We start from the raw sequence: 21,237 nt of genomic DNA, 5'->3' as shown, positions 1-21,237 counted from the left end.
GACTGAAAGGTGAACTTCTGTCATCTCAAAAATGGTAAAACACACTGAACATGTCTTCATTACTTACTTTTGTCCTAAATGCTCCCTTCCTGTGCATCACTAAAGTCAGTGAAGTAATAAAATCATCAGAGCAGATCAGGACAAAATTCAGCTCATAAAGAACATTGTAATGCCACGGTGAGGGGCACAGGGTGTGTGGGACACAAGGTGCCAAAGCACTGGGAGGAGGAGTGACAGGAGACAGGCAGTACAAGAATATGGACAATTTCTTTTGACAAGCTTCCAGTAATAGACTGGGAATTCATATACAAAGGAGACTAAAATACAAGCTAAAAATTAGAAACACTTAAAATGCTTTGCAAGCTTCTCTAAGGAATTGAACCAAGAGACATACTCAGAGTTGCAGATTAGTGTATTTTCTGAGACATCCACAGCACATTCTTTTATCAGTGGCCCAAAACATGGCCCTTGTATGAGGCACAACATTTCCTCTAGGCACAGGACATTCAGGGGAGTATATTTCTGGCTATTTCCAAGTTAGAAGTTATTCAGCTGAACAAAGATTTTGCATTTAATTCAAAGCTGACTGGAAAATGTTATCGAGTTATCTCCTAACCAGATTGAGAATACAGCAGGAAAATCAAATCATGAGATGAGTTTCATGCTCTCTTACAGTAGTGGTTTAAATTTGCTGAAGTTAATGGTGTCTCTGTTGAATTACATCAGCTTTTTTTGCTCTAAAAGAGCATACTAGTATAAACTGAAATATTATTAGCTTCTTATCAGCAGTTTGCTTTTCAGTGGCTGCAAGACCAGAAAGGAGGACTATTGTTTTAGATACAGTCCAGTAAACCAAGCAAAATTGTGCTCTTTCAACAAGTCACAGCTCAAAGGAATCAAAAGTCCTGAAATCCCACTAGATGCCCTGATACTCCTGGATGCAGTAAACACAATAGTCACTAGAAATGATTGCTTTTATCTCCAAATGTTCTGAAATCTGTGATTATTCTTCTTAAACAACGATCAGTCATCTAAGTCATGCACATTATATTTTCTAGCCTACTGATCAAACTGATGCTGAGCTAAAAGATCCCTCTCAAGCATCCTGTATCTGCACATTTTCACATGAAATGGACTGAGAGCAGCAAACATCTTGGTGTGTTACTGACTGCCAGTTGGTTTGGGATGGAATTACAAATGCCAGGTTTTGTTTTATACACATTCAACAGCCCCAACTGCAGGTCTCAAACTTTGACTTGGTGCCATAAATCACAGAATTAAGGGCTGGGAATCAGAAAAATCTCTCCATTTAGAATTCCACTTTCTGGAGTTCCAGCCAGCTAGAAGCTTGATGAGCAAAGCCTTTACATCTCTGCTTTCCATTATTGGCAAGCACCAGTTTTCCCTGGTGTGGATCATTGGGCTAACTGTCTGTACAGGATTCCACAAGGAATCAAGCAGGCTACTGCAAGGATTTGACACATATGGATGTGCGCACCCCAATGTTAGCACTACACCAGTCCTGCCAAAAATAGAATGCCTCTGGCAATGTAATTCTTTTAAAAGTAAATTTAGAAGGAATGACAAATGGTAATTAATTGCCTCAAATAAATGGCTCTGGAGTGAGTACAAACTAGTTGGATTATATAACAAATAAAACCACCTTCCTAGGTGGTAACCCAATTCATGAAGTTGGGGGGAGGAAGAGAAATCTGATAAACAAGTTCTTTGCTGTCCTGAACTCTTCTTCCTCGTGAATTGCCTGTCACTCAGCCTAAGGCTTTAGCAGATTTGTACATGCAGATAGACAAAAGGCAGCTAGAGAATACCCAACCTACCCCTTCTTTGCTGCAAGCCAGAGGGGAGCAACATGGGAACCAATTGCCTTCTGCTTTTCAAAGAGGAGACAGAGAGATGCTCTTTCCCTTTGCTTATACTTCACAATGAAAAGCGTTGTAGGAGTGAACTGACAAAAAGGAGAAAGCCTAATTCCTACCCGCTAAGTAACCAATTGTTGTTGCAGGTATTTGAAAAGCAGATGAACAAAAGAGGCAGTGGGGATGGGTTTTGTGCAAATATGATGGAAAGGGAAAAAGTTCTACTGCCTACCTCCATAGGCATGGTGTTACAAAGATTATTTAAAAGAAGTGTCACATAACTGATGTGCAGTTTGGCCTTCCTCTCCAGTTTCCCTGAGGTTTTGCTAATCTCTAATCTCCAAAGATCTCTGACACTCTAACCTACTCATATGAATACCACATGCCACTGCATTCTGCCAAGCCATTGCTCTAATGGCTCCCTGTGGCACTGCTCTAGGGTGTCCCACAGATACAGCCTCATCTTCCTGTGTGCCAGCTCTTCAGCACTGCATGAGCTTCCATGTGAGCATCTGTCAGCCAAACAAGTGCTGCAAAGAACACCTACCAGCTCCTGACCTCTTCTCCTGCTGTTTTCACCCAAACCATCCCAGTAAAACCATTTGGATTACTCAAATACACAGAAGCTGGCTCAATCATTTTCTTTTCTATTGAACATGTTTTGTTTGATCATAACAAGTCAACACAGTGTGATGCAAACTAGCTGATCTTAATCAGAAGTGTACTAAACACCCCTTTGACATCTGCATACATTGTTAGGTTCCTGGCTGCTCTCTGTGCACAAATTAATTAAATGAGTAATAAATGTGTCAAATTTATCAGTGGTGTAAAACATTTGACTGCAGTGAATTTACATCCTTGATTTGTATTGTTCACAGATGGCTTATTATGACTAACAATGTTTACCTATTTATCCTTTTAAAAAAATTAATAATCTTCTTTCATTTACATTGATTTGTCCAATTTTCCAGGAGGGAAATACAATTAAGCACAAGTAAGAGGAAAAAAAAAGTTAAATTTGACTGATGAGATGCTGTTTTAAGACACTCACTTTAATTATGCTAAAAGCTTTCACTCTTTGTTGCAGCAGCACTTCCAAAATCAAGCCTGAATTGCAACAGGAGTAATGTGAAAACTCAACCAGAAGTCTGAGAAAGGGTTCTCCACATCATTCCATCTTCTACTGCACGGAGAAAAGGGACTTGGGAGGTCTTGGTGGAGAGAAGGACGACCATGAGCCAGCAATGCGCCCTTGTGGCCAAGGACAACGGTATCCTGGGGTGTATTAGAAAAGGTGCGGTGAGTAGGGCAAGAGAGGTTCTCCTCCCCTTTTACTCTGCCCTGGTGAGGCCACATCTGGAATATTGTGTCCAGCTCTGGACCACTCAGTTCAGGAAGGATCTCAGGGAACTGCTTGAAAGGCAGCACAGAGCCACAAAGATGATGAAGGCAGTGGAACATCTCCTTTATGAGGAAAGGCTGAGGGAGCTGGGACTCTTTAGCTTGGAGAAGAGGAAGCAAAGAGGTGACCTTGTTGATGTTTATAAATATGGCAAAGGAGAGTGTCAGGATGCTGGAGCCAGGCTCTGCTCAATGGTGCCCAATGGTAGGACAAGGGGCAATGGGTGCAAGCTGGAGCAGGGGAGGTTCCATGTAAACATAAGGAAAAACTTTTTCACTGTGAGGGTAACAAAATGCTGGAACAGGCTGCTGAGAGAGGTTGTGGAGTCTTTTTCTCTTTAGATATTCAAAACCTGCCTGGATGTCTTCCTGTGTGACCTAGTTGAAGTGACTCTGCTTTGGCAGGGTGGTTGGACTGGATGATCTTTAGAGGTCCCTTCCAGTCCCTAACGTTCTGTGATTCCATTGAGCAGTGATTGGCTCTTACACAAAAGTATCATAGTATCACAGTATCATAAGGGTTGGAAGAGACCTCACAGATCATCGAGTCCAACCCTTTACCACAGAGCTCAAGGCTAGACCATGGCACCAAGTGCCATGTCCAACCTTGCCTTAAAGTGCCCCAGGGACGGCGACTCCACCACCTCCCCGGGCAGCCCACTCCAGTGTCCAATGACTCTCTCAGTGAAGAACTTTCTCCTCACCTCCAGCCTAAACCTCCCCTGGCGCAGCCTAAGGCTGTGTCCTCTTGTTCTGGTGCTGGCCACCTGAGAGAAGAGAGCAACCTCCCCCTGGCCACAACCACCCCTCAGGTAGTTGTAGACAACAATAAGGTCACCCCTGAGTATGTTAGAAAGGTTTCCTTGGCAGGGTAATGAAAAAAAAATACACTCTGAATAATTTTTAAAAGCTTTAAACCAAAAAAAACAAAAAAAACCCCAACAACAACCAACAAAAAACCACCACAATTTAAAAACCTGAGTCTTACATACTGAAGTGATTGTAAAGGTTATTGTACTAACAAGGAAATGCACAAAGGTAAACTCCATTTTCCAAAGGATGGTAGAATCATTTTGGTCAGAAAAGACTTTCAAGACCATCAAGTTCAACCACTAACCCAGCACTGTCATGTCACCACTAAATCATGTTCCTCAACACCACATCTACACAGCTTTGTAAACCCCTCCCAGGAATGGGGACTCCACCAATGAAGTGGGCGCCTGGTCAAGGGCTTGACAACCCTTTCAGGGAAGAAATTACTCCTTGTGTCCAGTCTAAATTTCAAGGCCAACTTGAAGTTGTTTCCTCTTGTCCTATTCCTTCTTCCTTGGGAGAAGAGACTGGCTTCCACGTGGCTCCAACCTCCCTTTGTTGTAGAGAGTGAGGTCTGCCCTGAGCCTCCCTTTCTCCAGGCCAAACCACCCCAGTGCCTTCACCCATTCCTCACAGCACCTGTTCTCTAGACCTTCTTTGGACATGTTCCAGCACCTCAGGGTCTTCAGGACTACACACACTACCAAAAGTAGTCTTCTGGTCAGACTGCCAGTAAAACAGTCTCTTTCTCTGCACCAACTGTAGAAAGAGCCCAGGAAAATTTACCTAGGAGAATATTAAGGAAAGTGTTGCTGTGCCAGTGCTACGGGGTACAGCTGAAGACCAAACACTGGACTAGAAGAATTTCTGCTCTGACCCAACAGAATCATTGCTGCACTCTAGATTTCCCCAGTGAGAGCCAGTCTCAGTATGTTACCTCTTCCCTATCTCCCCAGCTGTCAGGCTGAATGCTAACACCTTAGGTAGCTTGTTCTTGGGTGCCCGAAACGTTAAGCCAAAATGCACTAAACTGAACAACTCCTTTGACCTGAATTGCATTGGAACTGGGCCCAATAAACTTCTCTACTTTCAAGAGCCATCATAGAGAATAGGATTGACTTGCACCGAAGCTTTTTGCACAGCCATCGGACACAAACGCACTTGATATAATCAAGTTGCTACCACTCACATTTTAATTATAGGAAAAGCATTGTAAAAGTCAGACTTCCATTAAAAACAGGCAGTTTAACAAGACCCAATCATAAAAATTTTATCAATAGGAATATTCAGAGTTAACTTTCTGTGTACAAATTAGATTTTAAATAGCAGGTTCATCTCTCTGGTGATCCAATTTGGGTTTTGCTATCAAATAATGTTTCAAACACAGGAAAAAAAAAAATCCTCCTATGGTAAGTTCTTATCCCTTATTCTTTCCAGCTGGTCTCTAATAACTATTCCTAATTGTACTTGTTAAAAAGTGGATTTATGAAGCTCAATTAGACTGGTTTTACTTATCTTACAGCAATTTTCAGTACCAAGACTATTTCAAGATACAAAAAAAATTATGTAGGTGACAGATTATGAAAATGAAAAAGAAAATACCTTTTGCACAGCTTAATTCTCAGTAATTCTATTTCAATAACCCAAAACAGAAAATACGGCATGTAATAACCATTTGGAGGACTTTGTTCATTCCACAAGTTACAAGGTACTTTTATCACTAAGATATTCAGGTTTGCCTGTGTGCCCTACTGTGAAGGTAAAGATTTACATCATTCTCAGGGAATCTATTTTCATCTTCTTTGCAAACTTCATATGCTGATTCAGCAAGGCACAGAGACCAGCTTACTCTAAGCACACGCTGAAACCCCACTCAACGTAAATGCATGCAGGGCATCTTCAGCAAAGTTGAGCATATTTTTATCTCTAATGTTTAGTGACTAAATCTTCAGCAGGCACCCACATTCAGCTAACTATTTTGCTGATCAGTGTCCAGTGCTGTAAATAGGGAGTTAACAATACATCACTGCAAGACAGTGGCTCCCCTCCCATGGCTAACACTGAATCATAGAATCCTTTAGGCTGGAGAAGACTTTTCAGATCAATATGTCCAACCATTAACCCAACACTGCTAGGTCACCACTAAACCACATCCCTCAGCATCACTTTGAGTGGCTTTGAAACCTCTCCAGGGATGTTGATTCAACCACTTCCCTGGGCAGCCTGTTCCAGGACTTGACAACCCTTTAGGGAAAGAAATCATTGCTCACATGCAATCTATAACTCCTGTGGTGCAACCTGAGGCTGTTTCCTCTCATCCTGTCACTTGCTACCTAAGAGAAGAGACTGACCCCTACCTGGTTCCAACCTCCTTTCAGGTAGTTGTAGAAAACCAGAAGGTCTCCCCTCAGCCTCCTCTTCTCCAGGCTGAACAGCCCCATTTCCCTCAGCCATTCCTCCCAGGACTTGTTCTTTAGATGCTTTTACCAGCCTTCTTCCTTCTCTGGACCTACTCCAGCACATACTCACTTGGCCTCAATATAAATACATGCTATACAAATTTTCCTGACATCTTACTGATCAATGTATTTTTAAAGAGATCCTTTATATCATGTCAGTTGCAGGACTTATGAAAGGGCTTGGCAGTTAGGATCCAGCTATTAAACAGTATCAGCCACATATTTGCATGAGTGTTATCCATCACCCACAGAAACTGAAGCAAAGTTAGCACACATGACTACATGCCTACCATACTAGGTTTATGGAAAAGCAAAGCTTGCACAAATTAATAGGATGGGGGGAAAATGAGATAAATGGGTTTAGACTAAAATATGTCCCATATATGTGAACAAACTTCTGATACAAACTTTTTTTGTTTTAATTATAGTCTCCCACAACTTCCCCAGATGGCCAGGTAGTGGTTATTCCTTGGGGGGTCACCATATGCTCATACAATCAGGCGAGTCTCTGACAAATGCCCATGAAACCAGACCTGGAGATCACAACCCTTATGCATCAAAGAAGGGAAAAGAGGCTCTTCTAAGACAAATCCTGAATGTCACAGTCATTATACCTAACATAATAGCCATGAACAATCTCCTTGAACACCACTTCTAGTCAAGACAATGGACCAGGCTGTCTTATTTCTGCAAGTTTCTATTCACTGCTGGGCTGAATATAGACACAAGAATGCTATTTTTACAGCACTGCATTACAACATTGTCTGTTATTGCAGCCAAAACTTTGGCTTGGAAATTTGAGTTCAGATGTGTTAAGTAATGCACAATAAATTCTAATTTAAAAAAATGCTAGTAGGTATGCAAAGCTGTGCTCTGGGCACCAGAGAGTTAACACATGCCTGCTGTCCACTCAACATTTCCCTTGAAAGCCACTGTGAAAAAAAATCAGATTTCTCCCCAGAAGTAACATGATTGAAAGCAGCAACTTGAGAACAACAATGTTTTTATGGGCTCCTGTGAAGAAGATTCTCCAGTGCTCAGTAGGGCGAAGCCAACCTTCTCAAAAATACTGATCCTATTATTCAGTTTTGGTAATTAAAATGTTTTCTAAATGATTGTTCCCCAGCAGGAGGAAATTGATTCATTTTAATGCGTTATTGTATTTTAGCATGAAACAACTTCCTTTCGTTTTTCCTCCCCCTCTTCTTGTTCCCACCATTTGCAGATGAATTATTTAGATGAGAACATTTGTCTACTGGATTTGACATGAAGTTTCAGGGAGTAAGTGGAGAAACCCAAGGAGTGCCTCATCATTTGCAAGTTCAATTTCTTTCTATTTAGATATTGATTAGCAGAGCATATATCACGAGGAAGTGGCTTGACTGAGGGAAGATAGATCTAAATATGGCTTTAACAGAATTTACATATTCAGAAAGGCATTTAGGAGGTCTATGATATGCTGCTTTTTAAAACAAGTTTGTTGTGGCTTGGGGTAGGTGTTTTGGGTTCATTTTTTAAATCAGGCCACAGGTTCCCATTTAAATATTTTTAATAATGTTGTAAGTACCACTTATATATGCAGTGCCTCTAATTTAGGCTCAAGCTCTGAGTGCTTTAAAACTCCCCTCGCTGACTTCAGATGGTTTGGGGTTAGGCTGTCAATTACTCCTACAAGTGTTGAAACAGCAGACACCTGGAAAGCCAACTTCAAACACTGCTGCACAGCTAGATCCTGCCCCATCTGAAGAAGAGATGCACCTATCTTACAGTTCCATCACAGCAAACAATACTTTAAATAATTAAAATCAGTTTGTGTTTATCTTCTGCAATACTTTGCACAGACTCAATCCTGCCACACGTGACCTAACGTTAAGTACTCTTGAAACTTCCTCCTGCTCACAATAACTTTCTTTACAAAAGGCTTCTACATGATTAGACAAAGGAAAGTCCAATGAGATTGTGTCAGACAATAAATATTTGCTTACATATCTGTATTAGATTCCAGATAGATGAGAAAACTGATATATAATCAGATCTTCTGGAATGAAGCTATTATCATCCAACCACACAAAATAGAGCAGCAAACTGGAACAGAACTATTTGGCTTTGGACTTGGCAACTGACAGCAGTCACCTCCATAAAATTAAGAGAAATGAGTAGGGTAGACTGGTCCATAGCTAATGCAAGACTAATTTGCCTAGGGATGCAGACAGTACTCAGAACAGCTTTGCACATGGTCTTAGAGCACTCTACAAATATGTTAAGATTTAAAAAAATAGTACCTGGAGCATTAGTATTCCCAGAAAACATACAGCACTGATATTAGAGGCAATCTTTGACAAAGCCAAGAGCAGGCTTCACCCTTCCTATTGCTGTAACTTTTTTTTTTTTTTCTGGCAGTAGATTTACCCAATAAACAACAGTAAACAGAGCATTTATTACTTAACATCAAATCCACCTAAGTGCCCAAAGGTCTCAAGCCAAATGAAGGCCTATATATTATGTAAAGACATCCAAAAAAACCTCTTTGTCCTGAAAACTTTCTGTCCTACATAGCTTGGACAGAAATCTCACCTTTGGGAGAACAACAAGACTTCAGTACAGTCAGGTATCCCAACTGCTAGCCCTTTCCATCACTGTGGGCTTAGTTTGAGCTCAGGTTTGAAACTCAGCTCTGAGAGAGGCTGAAAAGAACAAAAAGGGGACGTCCTTCATACCACAAATCTAGCAACATGCGTACAATGCACCGTGAGCAGCGCTGAGGCTACACTCTAGTTTTATCAGACACTGTATAGATTCAAGTCTTGTGTACAGTTTAGAAAGCAATATTAGAAAATGAAGGAGAATGACATGAAGCCCACCTGATCCAAGCTCCCAACAGCCTAGTCTTTGATACCTATGAACAATTTTAGCTAGATGAGAAGAACTCTTTGTCCGCTATAAATGCCTCCATAATAAACAAGAAGCAATTCTGCTAATGCAAGGAAATACTTATTTATACCAAAGTAAGGATTTTTTTTCCTGTATGACAGGCAACACACAGCACAAGACTTCTTGAAATTCATACACTGATGTCCAAGATGTTAGTTGGAAAGAAAGAGTCTGACTAGCAGCTGGGGTTTTAGTTTGAAATGCAAACACTCAAGCACTGCTTGTTCTCTGAGTGGATCAGACGGTGTAAAGGGGGATCCTATCTGCTCACAAGAAGACCTTTCACACTGTGTCTTAAGAATTGTACCTGAAGGGACATAACTTTTTAAGACTGCATTCTTCACACTGCTAACCAGAATGATTCATGGCAGCAGATGTACTAACCCTCACACACGGGGAGGCAGGCTTCAAATTTACAGCACAGCCTCCTAACAGTGAGATTTTTATGCGTACTGATTTACACAATTTCTTCTCCAGAGCTCTAATACAAGAGCTAAGACTTCATGTTACTTTTTATTTTTCCCATGTGATGTAATAAACAAGTGGCATGCAAGCACCCCAGAATATGGGAAAGAGGAACTTTTAAATGGAAAAAAAAAAAAAACTAACCCTTTTTGTGAAAGGAGTAAATTTTCCTAAATGGGCTCTCTGGTAAATCCAGTGCTAACAAATGTATAATGCCCTCTGCTAACAGCAAAAAAAGCCCAAAGCAAACCAAAAAGATCCTCACCACATAACTATTTCTCTTTGTCTCCCTCTGTCAAGCAAAAGGATTTTGCACACCACACATAGATCTAGTTCCTTGCTTTACCATTCCCATTTAATTCAGTCATTTTGTTTAGCTCTCTCTTTGCTCCCTCTTGTATATTTTCCCAATTGTCTTTCTTTTGCTTGCTCTTTTCTCTGTATAAGTGAGTTTCTGTATCATTCCTTTCCCTGCCATGCTGGCATTGTTTGCCCCTTATTCAGAGTTCCCACTTTTTCTTTTCATTTTTCTCTTTTTCACTTTACAGATCAGAGCAAGAGGAACAAGCTCAGTTTCCAGGCTGCACACAGATCATCCACAAACAATCCCACGGAACATATTTTGAGAAATAAATTTCACTTAACATTTTTAGCAGCCAAAGTGGTACAATATAAAGAAAAAAAAAAAAGGAGAAAGATTAAGAAAAAAAGAAAACTTTACCAAATTCCTGTGGATTGGAATGGATGTAGCAGCTGCCTCAACCATCACGAGAGCCCACTCTATTAGTTTGCTTCTTAAGTGGTGTTTTGTTGTCTCCTGACCACAACCAGCAGGTGGAACTTTGCTATTCAACAGAGCTCGGTTTATATTAGCCACAACTTCTGCCCTGGAGGGTTTCTAAGGCAGTGCTGGGCAGGAAGTGGATGTAACCTTTCTCTTTCAGCAGGCAGTAGCATGCAGATGGAGCTCCACTGATTTGCAGTATACAAATCTTTTTTTTTTCTCTATTTGACCATCATTATTTACTATAAATGAATATTTTGTAAATATAATTTGCTGCTGTTGTAGTTTCTGTGATTTATTCCCAGTAGCCCTCACTGCAGAGACTGCATCTAATCAATCCTCAATTAGTATGCAAATGCATCCTATAGGCTACCCATGCCTTGCCTTTCAAACAGGTGATACATAATTAATGACAGCTATAATGGCATCAAAGACTCCAAACCAGAAGAGCTCCTCACTGTTACTTACACCTAGCACCACTAAAGAAGAATTATTTGTTGGAGCACTTATTTTGCAAGTTCTTTGCAGCCTTCTGGAGAAGAGATTATTTGTAGTTCAGGTCAGTGACTGCAGTTACTGCACTTTGCTCCCCAGTCAAAGTTCTACATAACCAAGTGCAATGATTTCTCCTGTTGGTAACATTACCTGGTAACATTTAGGGTAACATCCAAAAATCCTCATTCAGGATAAGCTTATGGAAAAAAAGTGCAAAAATACTACTCTAGGAAAGATGTATGCACAGCTCTGTCCTGCTTTAGCACTATAGTCTGCAAACCCCATCGGGTCTAAATTAAAGCTCAGCGTTACAAATTGTAACCTTAAATTGGCTCATTTATTCCTTTTACAGTAAAGTGTTTTTGTCTTTTACCTTTTGTGACAAGCAAACTGGAAATTAGCATTATTATGAAAGGTGGGGGTCACCTCATCAGATCCAAATAAACCAAATTTAGATGCCTGGTCTGGTCCACCTTGAGGACTAGCAGACTACCAAGGACTACTTTGACTTCCTCAGAAGAAGGGGGCAAGCATCATGAGCAGAAGGCAATTCATCCTAGAGGTGATGCCAGCTGTAGAAACAAGACTCCAAATGTCTAAACCCTCTACAAAATAAACACTGTATAAAAACCTCTTCTTTCCCTGGCGTTTCAGTGCATGACTATTCACAGGGTGATTTGTAGAAGGCAATGCATAATAACACCAAGAAGCAAATTTTCTGATGCTTGAACTGTATCTATAGAATAACGGATTGGCCCTGTTTGGCTGATAAAATACCTACCTGAAATATGCAGAAAAAAGGGAATTAGAACAGGAGAAGGGATGAAGAACATTGCCACATTGGACGTTTCTCACTAAGCTTGAGAAATTGTAGGTGTTACAACTTCAATGGTTTTGATTTACCTCATCCATTTGAACACAGAGGAGTTAATATGATTTCAAATTAATCAGTCAGCACTTCTTTAAATGGATATTTACAGCTCTTACATTTAAATGAAGGCAAACAAAAGTGTAATTTATGTTATAATAATGACATATAAAGTATCATTGTTTTAATTCTTTAATAGAATGAAGCTAGCTGTGGCAAGCAGATAAAACTCCTTTGAATAGTGAAACATTGCCACAGTTTGTCTTGTCAAGGCTCCTGCTTCTAAGAATATTTATGATTTTACCATTCCTTGAGAACCATAAATGACACAGCATGTCAATGAGACAGTTTCAATCTCACTCTGGATATTTCCATCCAGAACGAGAGCATAATTCAGTCTCCATCCCCAGATAACCCCAGCCTTCCTCCTCATGCTGCTAACAAAGGGCTTAATGCTGGACTTCCCCCGGAGAAACAGATTCTGGACCTTGTGCTAACCTCCATGACTTCGCTGAGACTGCGTGGAATGAAAATGAATGCAGCATTTCAGCGTCAGTTAGGCAAGCAGGAGTCAGCCCCGGTGTGCAGAGGGCAACGGCAGCTTTCTGGAGCGACTGCCTGTCAAGTAGGTACTAGACTTTGATGCACAACTCATTTGACAAACTGAGTGTCAGTGAAGTCACCTCCCAGTGTCCCACGCTGCTACCAAAAGCATGTTGGCTGCTAAATGACTTTACATTCTTTTTTCTTCTTCTACCAAGCTTATTTTAGAAAGGTTGTATATCAATCTGGAAAGTGCTGTGAACATGATGTTATCATAATGGTACCATATGCCAGTCGACTACTTACAAATCATCCATGCCTCCCTCACTTGGTAGATTTTAAAAGCCAGATAAAGAACTCAATTCTCCTCATGCTTACACTGGCTTTGTATCAGCATAATTCCAAGTTTTGCACTGGTGAAATTAAAAAAAAACAAATAAAAATTTCTACCAACCCCTCTAAAAACCTTTACAGGCTTTTAAAATAGCTGTGTCAAAGGACAGGTTTTACTACTCAAGTGTTTGTCTCAAAGACAGATGTAAGTATTAAAGATTCAAACCCTATGAAAAAGTAGAATATGCTCCCAAAACACCTTATCGAGCTGTACAAGCTATAGAACAGGTTACATCCTCAAACTGAAGAGCTTTGGAGTTTTAATTTACTTTCCTGGTTTGGCCCCTTAAGGAGGCAACTGTGAATTTCAACGCACTGCCTCATCGTTTCTCTACAGTTTTTTTCCTACCTTCTTTGTTCCAGAGAAAGCAAATTTTCACCTGTTCACCAGGTTCCATAAAGCTTGTAAAAGTCAGGTACCATAAGACTCATGATAAAACCAGGCTAGCAAAAGTCTTAGCTCTCAACAAGAGAAAAAATGTTAGGAGAACTTCAGCTGCATGTCTGAACTTAGGAGGACCTGGACTCATTTCCACTTGTAATTCCAGTTCAGTTAAAACAAAAAAAAAATGTTCACAAGTTTCCCTCCTGGCTAACCTTTAAGCTGTCCTGTTCTGACAGTTCTCTGGTGTCCTTTTAACCCTTTAAAATATTTTTCAGAGTACCTAATAGTGATCACTAAATGCTTTGGGTTGATAAAAGTAGAAAATCACAGAATCACAAAATCACAGAATGGTAGGGGTTGGAAGGAACCTGCAGAGGTCATCCTGTCTGACCCCTCTGCCAAGGCAGATTGACCTAGAGAAAGTTACATAGGAACACATCCAGACAGGCTTTGAATGTCTCCAGAGATGGAGACTCCACTACTTCGCTGGGCAGCCTATTCCAGATCTGTCACTCTTAATTAAAGATGTTCTTCCTCATCTGTAGATGGAACTTCTTATGTTCAAATCTGTACCTGTTACTCCTTCCAGGATATTAGGGGTTGGAAAGGACCTCCATAGATCATTGAGTCCAACCCCTCTGCCACAGCAGGACCATAGAATCTAGTGCAGGTCACACAGGAGCACATCCAGATGGGTCTTGAAAGTTTCCAGAAAGGAAGACTCCATAATCTCTCTGGGGAGCCTGCTCCAGTGCTCCATGACCCTTACAGTAAAGTCCCCCCTCATGAGCACCACAAAAAAAAGCCTGGTCCCCTACTCCTGATGCCCACACTTTAAGTACCAAGCATTTATGAGACTTACCCCCAAGTCTTCTCTTTTCCCGACTATAAAGGCCAAATTCTCTCAGTCTTTCCTCATAAGAGGAAAGTCTCTTCAGCATCTTTGTAGCCCTTTTCTATACCCTCTCCAGCAAATCCCTGTCCTTCAACATTCTTGAAGCATATGAAGATAGAGCACAGAACTGTTTTCACTCAGCCACTCCTCTTCCAGGCAAAGTATGTCTCTAGAAGTGACTCTGATCTCAGCCTCATGCCTATTCATTCATTAGCCTTTATAGTCAGGCTGTTACTGGGAGAAATTCTCAGGCCAGTTCTTATTGCAAAGGAAAAAAAAGTTAGGCCTACCAGTTCTGGTCTTGTTTGCAATCTGCTGCATTTCCATCAGAAGGCCAAGTGGTGGCTTTCATCTTGTATCTTTCCCCCTCTCTCAGAAAGGAGCTTTCACACAAATTTCAATGCTTCCCCTTTAGAGCAGCAGCCAGGGAGAAGAATCAGCCTGAAACGGCTTAGCCCCACTGCTCATATACAAGTGTTTGTAAACACACTTATCTTTTAGAATTCTGAGCTTGACTTTGAACATCCTGACTGAACACCTTTGCTTCTCCAGTCCACTGTTTCACAGCTACAAAGTCTGATCTTCACAAGGGTGTAGAGTATTGCCTCTTCATTAATTTGGTACATAATCGTTCATTCCTAAGGTCATGGTCATATGTTGTAAACTCTTAAGCAAAATTACACACACCCCAACTGTACATCACTGAGAGGAATCCCATAGAAGTATCACGTGGCTGAATTAATCTGGCAATCTTTAAGCCTCATTCTGTCTGGGATTTGTCTCCTTTGAGAGTAGCTCTTTTAATTTTTGTACAAGCTTTTTCATCTCTGCCTCTCTCTCCTTAACACACAGAACTTCCTCACTGAGTTTTCCAACCAGTGCTGTGCAAAGAAAAGTACCAGTGGCTACAGCAGCATGGTCAGCCTGTGCAGGACAGAACAATGAGGTGGGATTTTTTTCATCTTTTCCATTAACATCTGAGCAACCTTTTCTAGGGGTAACTCATTTATTCACAGTGGTAATTGCAGTTGTTTCCTTGATCCCAGGTTATACATATTAGTCATTTCCAGTGATGTGTGAGACAGTCAGGGAAGAATTAACTCCATTGTTTAAGTAGGAATGTCAAGTGCTGTTTGAGACACTAGATGAAAACCAAAGTATCTGCATTGAGCACCAGATATGATGTATGTCTCAAAGGATAGTGATGGAGCAGCAATCAGAGACCAGGGAGGATACCCTGGAGAACCTAGGATGACTGTGAGATCTGAATCCTACCTGCAACTACAGCATGGTCTAAAGTCCTGCACTACCACTGGAGAAATCCTCAGTAGTTTTGGCTCTGAACTGGAACTAGACTTTGACTCTAGCAGTGTCAGTTTCCTTTCCACAAATATGGGAGGGAGAGAGGAGCAGTGTGAGTGGCCCTGTGCCCCACCTCTGCCAGACTCAACCACAACTGACATATCTGTGTTAAATGACACTGAGAACAAAGGCGTAAAGAGGTCATTCAAACGCCAAGCAATAGAGCTGGATAGTTCGTGGGAACTCGCCACGTAACTCCATGTGCACCTGGCAGCACACAAAGGCCAACATATTGCAGTAAAACATTGCATAAACGTATAAACCAGTGCAAACCCCATACTCCACACTCTCCAAAGCCTGCAACCCTCATGTTTCAAGAATAAGAGCTTATAGCTTTTATATAAAACAACTGTGAACTGTATAAAGTCTCCACTTAACTCCCCACCTCAGAGATCTGCACAGCAGTACTGTGAAAACTAGTAATTATATAGAAGCTTTTTAGTATGCAACAGGAAGCAGCATTTCTCTTTTTAAGCTGAACAACCAAAGCAGTATCATAAATATTATATCTAAATAGTAGTCCAAAGCACATGGTTTTGAAAACAATAACTAAACACATGCTTTGCGGGAGCACAGAATTAGAAATGATTTCACAGGCGAGGATAAAAGGTTTGCAAGAACTGGGATCCCACTACAGAGGAACAGTTTATGCAGGCTGTACAGGAAGGTGCACTCACAGTTCCAAGATAATTAACTGTTTTCAGAGATTTATAGTTTTGCTGCATGCATTTGCTTAAATATTAATTCTGCTGCCTGGCGTTTAAAACACGATGGATTACTCAAAGTGAAAATGGCTGAATGCCCCATTCATAGTAAATATGCTCACAGACAGGCAACTTGTTAACAGAGAACACTGCCTTCTATTTGATACTTCTGGTATTAATGTATTGGTAATTGTAAAAATGAGATCAAATCAGGCCTTTTGCAAGATGTACAAACCAGAAGCAACATAATGCGTCGCTAATGTTGCATATTTTACCTCAGGCAAATATATTTTTTAACTGCAATTAGGAAGTGTTATAAAACAGGTGAGTGGGTGACTAGGAAGGAAAGCAACATGGACATTTCAGTTTGAGAAAGCATACAGTGACCACTTGACCATTTTCAGTGTTGAAACAGTCAAACGCTTTCACCATAAAACTTTTAAAGTTCTGTAGCAGATTTACTCAGGTATTAACAAGTCACAGAAGGAAAAGTGAGTTCAACAGCGTGAATGCTAAAGAAGCCTCCAGAGCTTGTTACGAACAGATGAGAGCTCACACATTTATCCCTAAACACATTTTGCTTATTAGTATTTACTGTCCTCATGCAAAACAAGCTCTGGGGCTTCTACTAACTTTAACAGACTCCAGACCATGTCCCACAAGTATAAACTTGTTCACAAGCCTTTGCAGCAGCAGATCCTCAGTCTGTAAGACCACACAAAATCCAACCCTATGAAGCTGTTTAGTTGGTTTACTCACCTTTACTCAGCACTACTATAAGCAAGGCAATACACCCAAGAGAATCCATCCATCAGACATTATCTAGGAAGGAGAATTTGAAGGATTTAATAACAAAAGTGGCCACATAAAGAAGGTCCAAACAGAGAGGGGGACAGAAAAGTTCTGGTTGCACTCTAAGAGAACTCTAATGGATCAGGAAGGATTTGAACTAGGACTCGATATCCCACAGGGTATCTCCAAAAAATTAATTAGCTCCATAATGTGAAATTAAGAGATATGGCATCCAGGCACCTGACTTGAGATTACTATTGCCAAAAACACAGAATTGAGCATGACTGGGGGCAAGGGTCACCCTCACTTGACATGATAAGGAATGTGGATGGGCTGCTACATATTCATGTTCTAAAGCAGGAGCTCATAAAGACATGACTGTAGACTTTCCTATAGTTAACTCTGAGCTTTCTCCCCGCCGCTGGGGGGGTGGGCAGGGGCTAATCCCAGCCTTCACAGAATTTGGTGATGACAGGAGTTATTTAAATCTCCAGCTCCTGAGATACTTTGAGAGATGGGATGGCTGCCTTGCTTTCACAAAATATTGATCCTCTGCCCACCTCTCTGGGCCAACCAGATGCCCAGCACTTGCAGATGAATATTAATAAAGAGAGGATTAGAACTCTGTGCTGTCACCTGGGGATTTCGGCTGAGCACTGAATTTGGGAGCTGATGTCCTGACACTCCCAAACTTCTCTCTTTTTGTTAGGAACCATCTGGCAGGGTGGCCAGAGTCCTTCCCAGGCAAACGATGGGAATGTTTGGCAGCAGCGAGTAGCACCAAGGAGAGTGCGATTCCGCCAGCTCCCCACGCTCGAGAAACAGGCTTTCACTTACACACTGCATCCTACAACTTCTCCCTTGTGCCTCTCCCCACCCCAAAGCCCCTCTTCCTCAGGAGCCCTGTGAAGCACACCAGGGAAGCAACGAGTCCCCCCGCCCGCCCGCGCACAGCAGCAGCCCGACAACGGGGCCAGGCGGGGACCAAATCTGCCTCTTGCAACAGGGGAAAGTTGATGCCGACACAACACCCCAGTAAAGCATGCGGTGGGGGGGCGGCTTCTGAGAGAAGCGCTGATAGGAAACAGTCCTAATAAAACCCTAAGATTTCACCCACGCACACATCTCCTAGAGCAGCACTTCCAAAATCACCAACGAGAACCCAAAGAAAGATCGAGGGAAGGGACAGAAACGGGAGGCTGGAGAGAGATTGCCTCTTCACGGTTCCTTCTGGGTGCCTGGACTGTTCCAGGAGCATCAGAGGAAGGGGCTTCCTCCCTTGCAGCCAGAGGGTGCACAGGAAGCTCCTTGCCCCGCAGCAGCAGCGCCGGCAACAAACGGGGCTTGGGGTGGGGGGCCGCAGCTGCAGACACTGGGGGCTCCGGCGCCGAGTCCCCCCCCGCAGCGCCCCAGCCCCTTGTCCCAGACTCGCACCTACCTCGGCGGGACCGGGGCTGGAGCCCCGCCGTCGGGGCCGGATCCGCGGGGCTGCGGCGGCAGCACGACCGCCGCGAGAGGCGGCGGCGGCGAGAGGCGGCGAGCAGCAGCCCCGGGCTGCTACGGCCGTGCCGGGGCCGCTAGCTCGGCAGCACCGAGCTGGGGCCGGGGTCGCAGCCCAGGACGGGAAGGCGATGCCGCGGCTGCTGCGGGGGACTCCAGGCTCCTCTTTGGCTCTGTTAGGAAAGTTACCGCGGCCACACGACCCACCTTAAACCCGCCTCCCCGCAGGACCCAGGGGAGGGGGAAGGAGGAGGAGGCAGGGAGGAGACAGGGGTGGGGGCTCGCAGCCGTTCACTTTCCAGCGCAGCACCAAATCACAGCAGCATCTCTCGGGCTGCTGCTCCGGGATGCGGGGCTGGGCGCAGCGGTGCAGCCCCGGCACCCGCAGACGCTCCGCTCCCCTCCCCCTGGATTCCTGCATTTAGGCTCCGTACCGCGGGTCCAGCTTCAGAGCGCAGAAACTTTCCCGTTTCCTGCGGCACTGACGCTGGTTTTCGGGTTGTTCGTTTGGTGATGGTTGGTTTGGCATCTCCTTATTTGTTTAACCACTTATTGTTTGGGGCAAAGGGGATCTAGTCCTGAAGCCTTGGCGTTTGTATATGCGTTTTGGGTTGTTTTTTTCTCTCCTCCCCATTCAATTAAAACACCTTAAATGACCTAAAAGGACAAAGCATAAATCCGGCATCCCAAGGTGGCCGCCCGAGCAGTGCATGTGGCAATGAGGAAGCAAACTCTAGAGCTGAGACAGAAGCACTTGAAGGTTCAGCAGAGGGTAGGGGATAAGGGAAAAGAAAGGCTCCCTGTCTTCTGCAGCTGAAGAAGAGGATCTCCAGAGCAGAGCCCTCTCCAACTCCACGGATGTGTATAAGGAGAGATCATGCAAACTTCTGGAGCCGTTTCAAGGTGCCTCCGTTTGCAAGCACAGGCAGTTGTAAAGCCTATGCAGAGTCAGGCAAACACACGCAGATCTCTAACTGCCTAAAGCAGACCCTGGATGGAAACAAGCTGGCTAGAGCTGATAGCAGGCAAGACCGAGGAGATGCTAAATACAGAACAGCGCGACCGAGAATTTACCTCTTCTCTAGCATCCTCTACCGTTCAGAGCATCTGCCCTTGTCTTGCCCAATCGACTGCAGCACGGCTGCTTTGTAAGGTGGTTCATTGCCACTGGATGCTCCGAGAGGTCTCAGCCAGGGAACGAACCGAATCTCAGGGTTGTCCTTTTCTTCCTGTGAAAGATGTACCAGAAGTTAAAAATGTATAATGATAAAAATGGTGACACCAAAATGCCGAGCAAAATGGGGGACTGGAACAGCTGCACTTATTCAGCTCTCAGCCAGCAATCTTATGCTTGCAGTCTTCTCAAGATGAAAAGCTCTGTTTGCATTATGCACTATTACTGATTATTTTCTAATTAGAATAATAATGTTGGCTGAGTTCCTGCTTTTTTATCATCTCAGTCTGTAAGAAGCAGAAGACCAAGTCCATTTTTGATAAGGTACCAAAATGGCTAACATAACTTTTCTGCCATTGTAGCCACAAGATGAATCCCCCCATTGTACAATATTCGAGGTACATAGAAAGCTGCCAAAATCCTTTGTCCTGCACTGTGTGTTTCTTGGTGCGGTGCCAGTATGTGACCGCAGGTGATGGCAGACTTCCAAACTGGAGAAAGACAGTTTGGGCCAGCCCTGGCCCCTTTTCTCCATAAGGGCCACCCTGCAATCTTCCAATCTCCACAAAACTTATCCACTACTATCACTGCTTTCATGCCTCCAGGTTCCAAACCTCTACTTTTCTGCCTTGTTCCAGTTTGCAGCTGTCCCAAGATTTTGCAGCAGCCACTCAAAGCAGAAGAAGGAGGCAGGGGAGAATACAGGTGTCCTGGAGTGAGTGCTGGCTACCCCCACACCCTGATTTTGCAAACCCAGCTCTCTGCTCTCTCCTAGCTCCAGAAAAAGGCCATTTTTCTTCATTAGCTATGGCTAAGGCAACCAGCCCAGGATCTGCAGCGCTATTGGTGCCTGAGGTAAATTCATCCCCGTCTTTCCTCCCCTGGTTTTAATCATTTTTTACAAACATCCTAATAATGAATATCAATAATAAATTAGCAATCATGCTTATTTATTAAATTATTTTCAATATTTAATACAATTTAATAGATCAAATTTGAACTAGATTTAGTGAATAAATAAAGATAATTAGCTTTTGCCGTTTGTATAAGAATATTAAAAACACCAGTTGCTCATTGCTGACAGCATTGTTTGTGACTCAACTTTGTCACCAGTTTCAAGCCAGGGAACTCTTTAGCCTCTCTGATTTTATTCTTTTTTTAAAGGTGAGATGCTGAGACAAAAGCAGCCTGATCAAAATAAATTACGCCAGGTTGCTGCTACAGTATTTTAAATGTGGGAAAGGTTTTTATGTTGGGTTTTTTGGGGGAAGGTTTGGTTTGGTTGGGTTGGTTTGGCTTGTGGGTTTGTTTTTTTACTAGGTTGGTTGGGTTGGGTTTTGATTTTGGCTGGTTTTAGTGGTTTGTTTGGGGTTTTGTTTTGTTTTGTTTTAGTTTG

At 42.7% G+C, this 21,237-nt stretch overlaps 1 protein-coding gene across 18 annotated transcripts in view; it reads right to left on the bottom strand.

The window, feature by feature from the left end:
- MEGF11 (multiple EGF like domains 11) overlaps positions 1-21,237 on the bottom strand; it is a 408,774-nt gene that overhangs the window by 299,475 nt on the left and 88,062 nt on the right. For 9 of the 18 annotated variants that reach the window (XR_010305406.1, XM_064157927.1, XM_064157928.1 and 6 more), the window contains exon 1: positions 10,668-11,053. The exons of 1 other annotated variant lie outside the window; for it this stretch is intronic. The gene's annotated coding sequence lies outside the window, so the exon portion shown is untranslated. Of the gene's footprint in view, positions 1-10,667; positions 11,054-17,134; positions 17,198-18,605; positions 18,803-19,741; positions 19,822-21,237 lie in introns of those variants that run through there. 8 more of the 18 variants (XM_064157926.1, XM_064157929.1, XM_064157930.1 and 5 more) reach the window with 5 other exon arrangements.

The sequence above is a fragment of the Pogoniulus pusillus genome, chromosome 17 (assembly GCF_015220805.1).
Source record: "Pogoniulus pusillus isolate bPogPus1 chromosome 17, bPogPus1.pri, whole genome shotgun sequence".
Classification (NCBI taxonomy): Eukaryota; Metazoa; Chordata; class Aves; order Piciformes; family Lybiidae; genus Pogoniulus; species Pogoniulus pusillus.
This window is presented reverse-complemented; position numbering and strand designations above follow the sequence as displayed.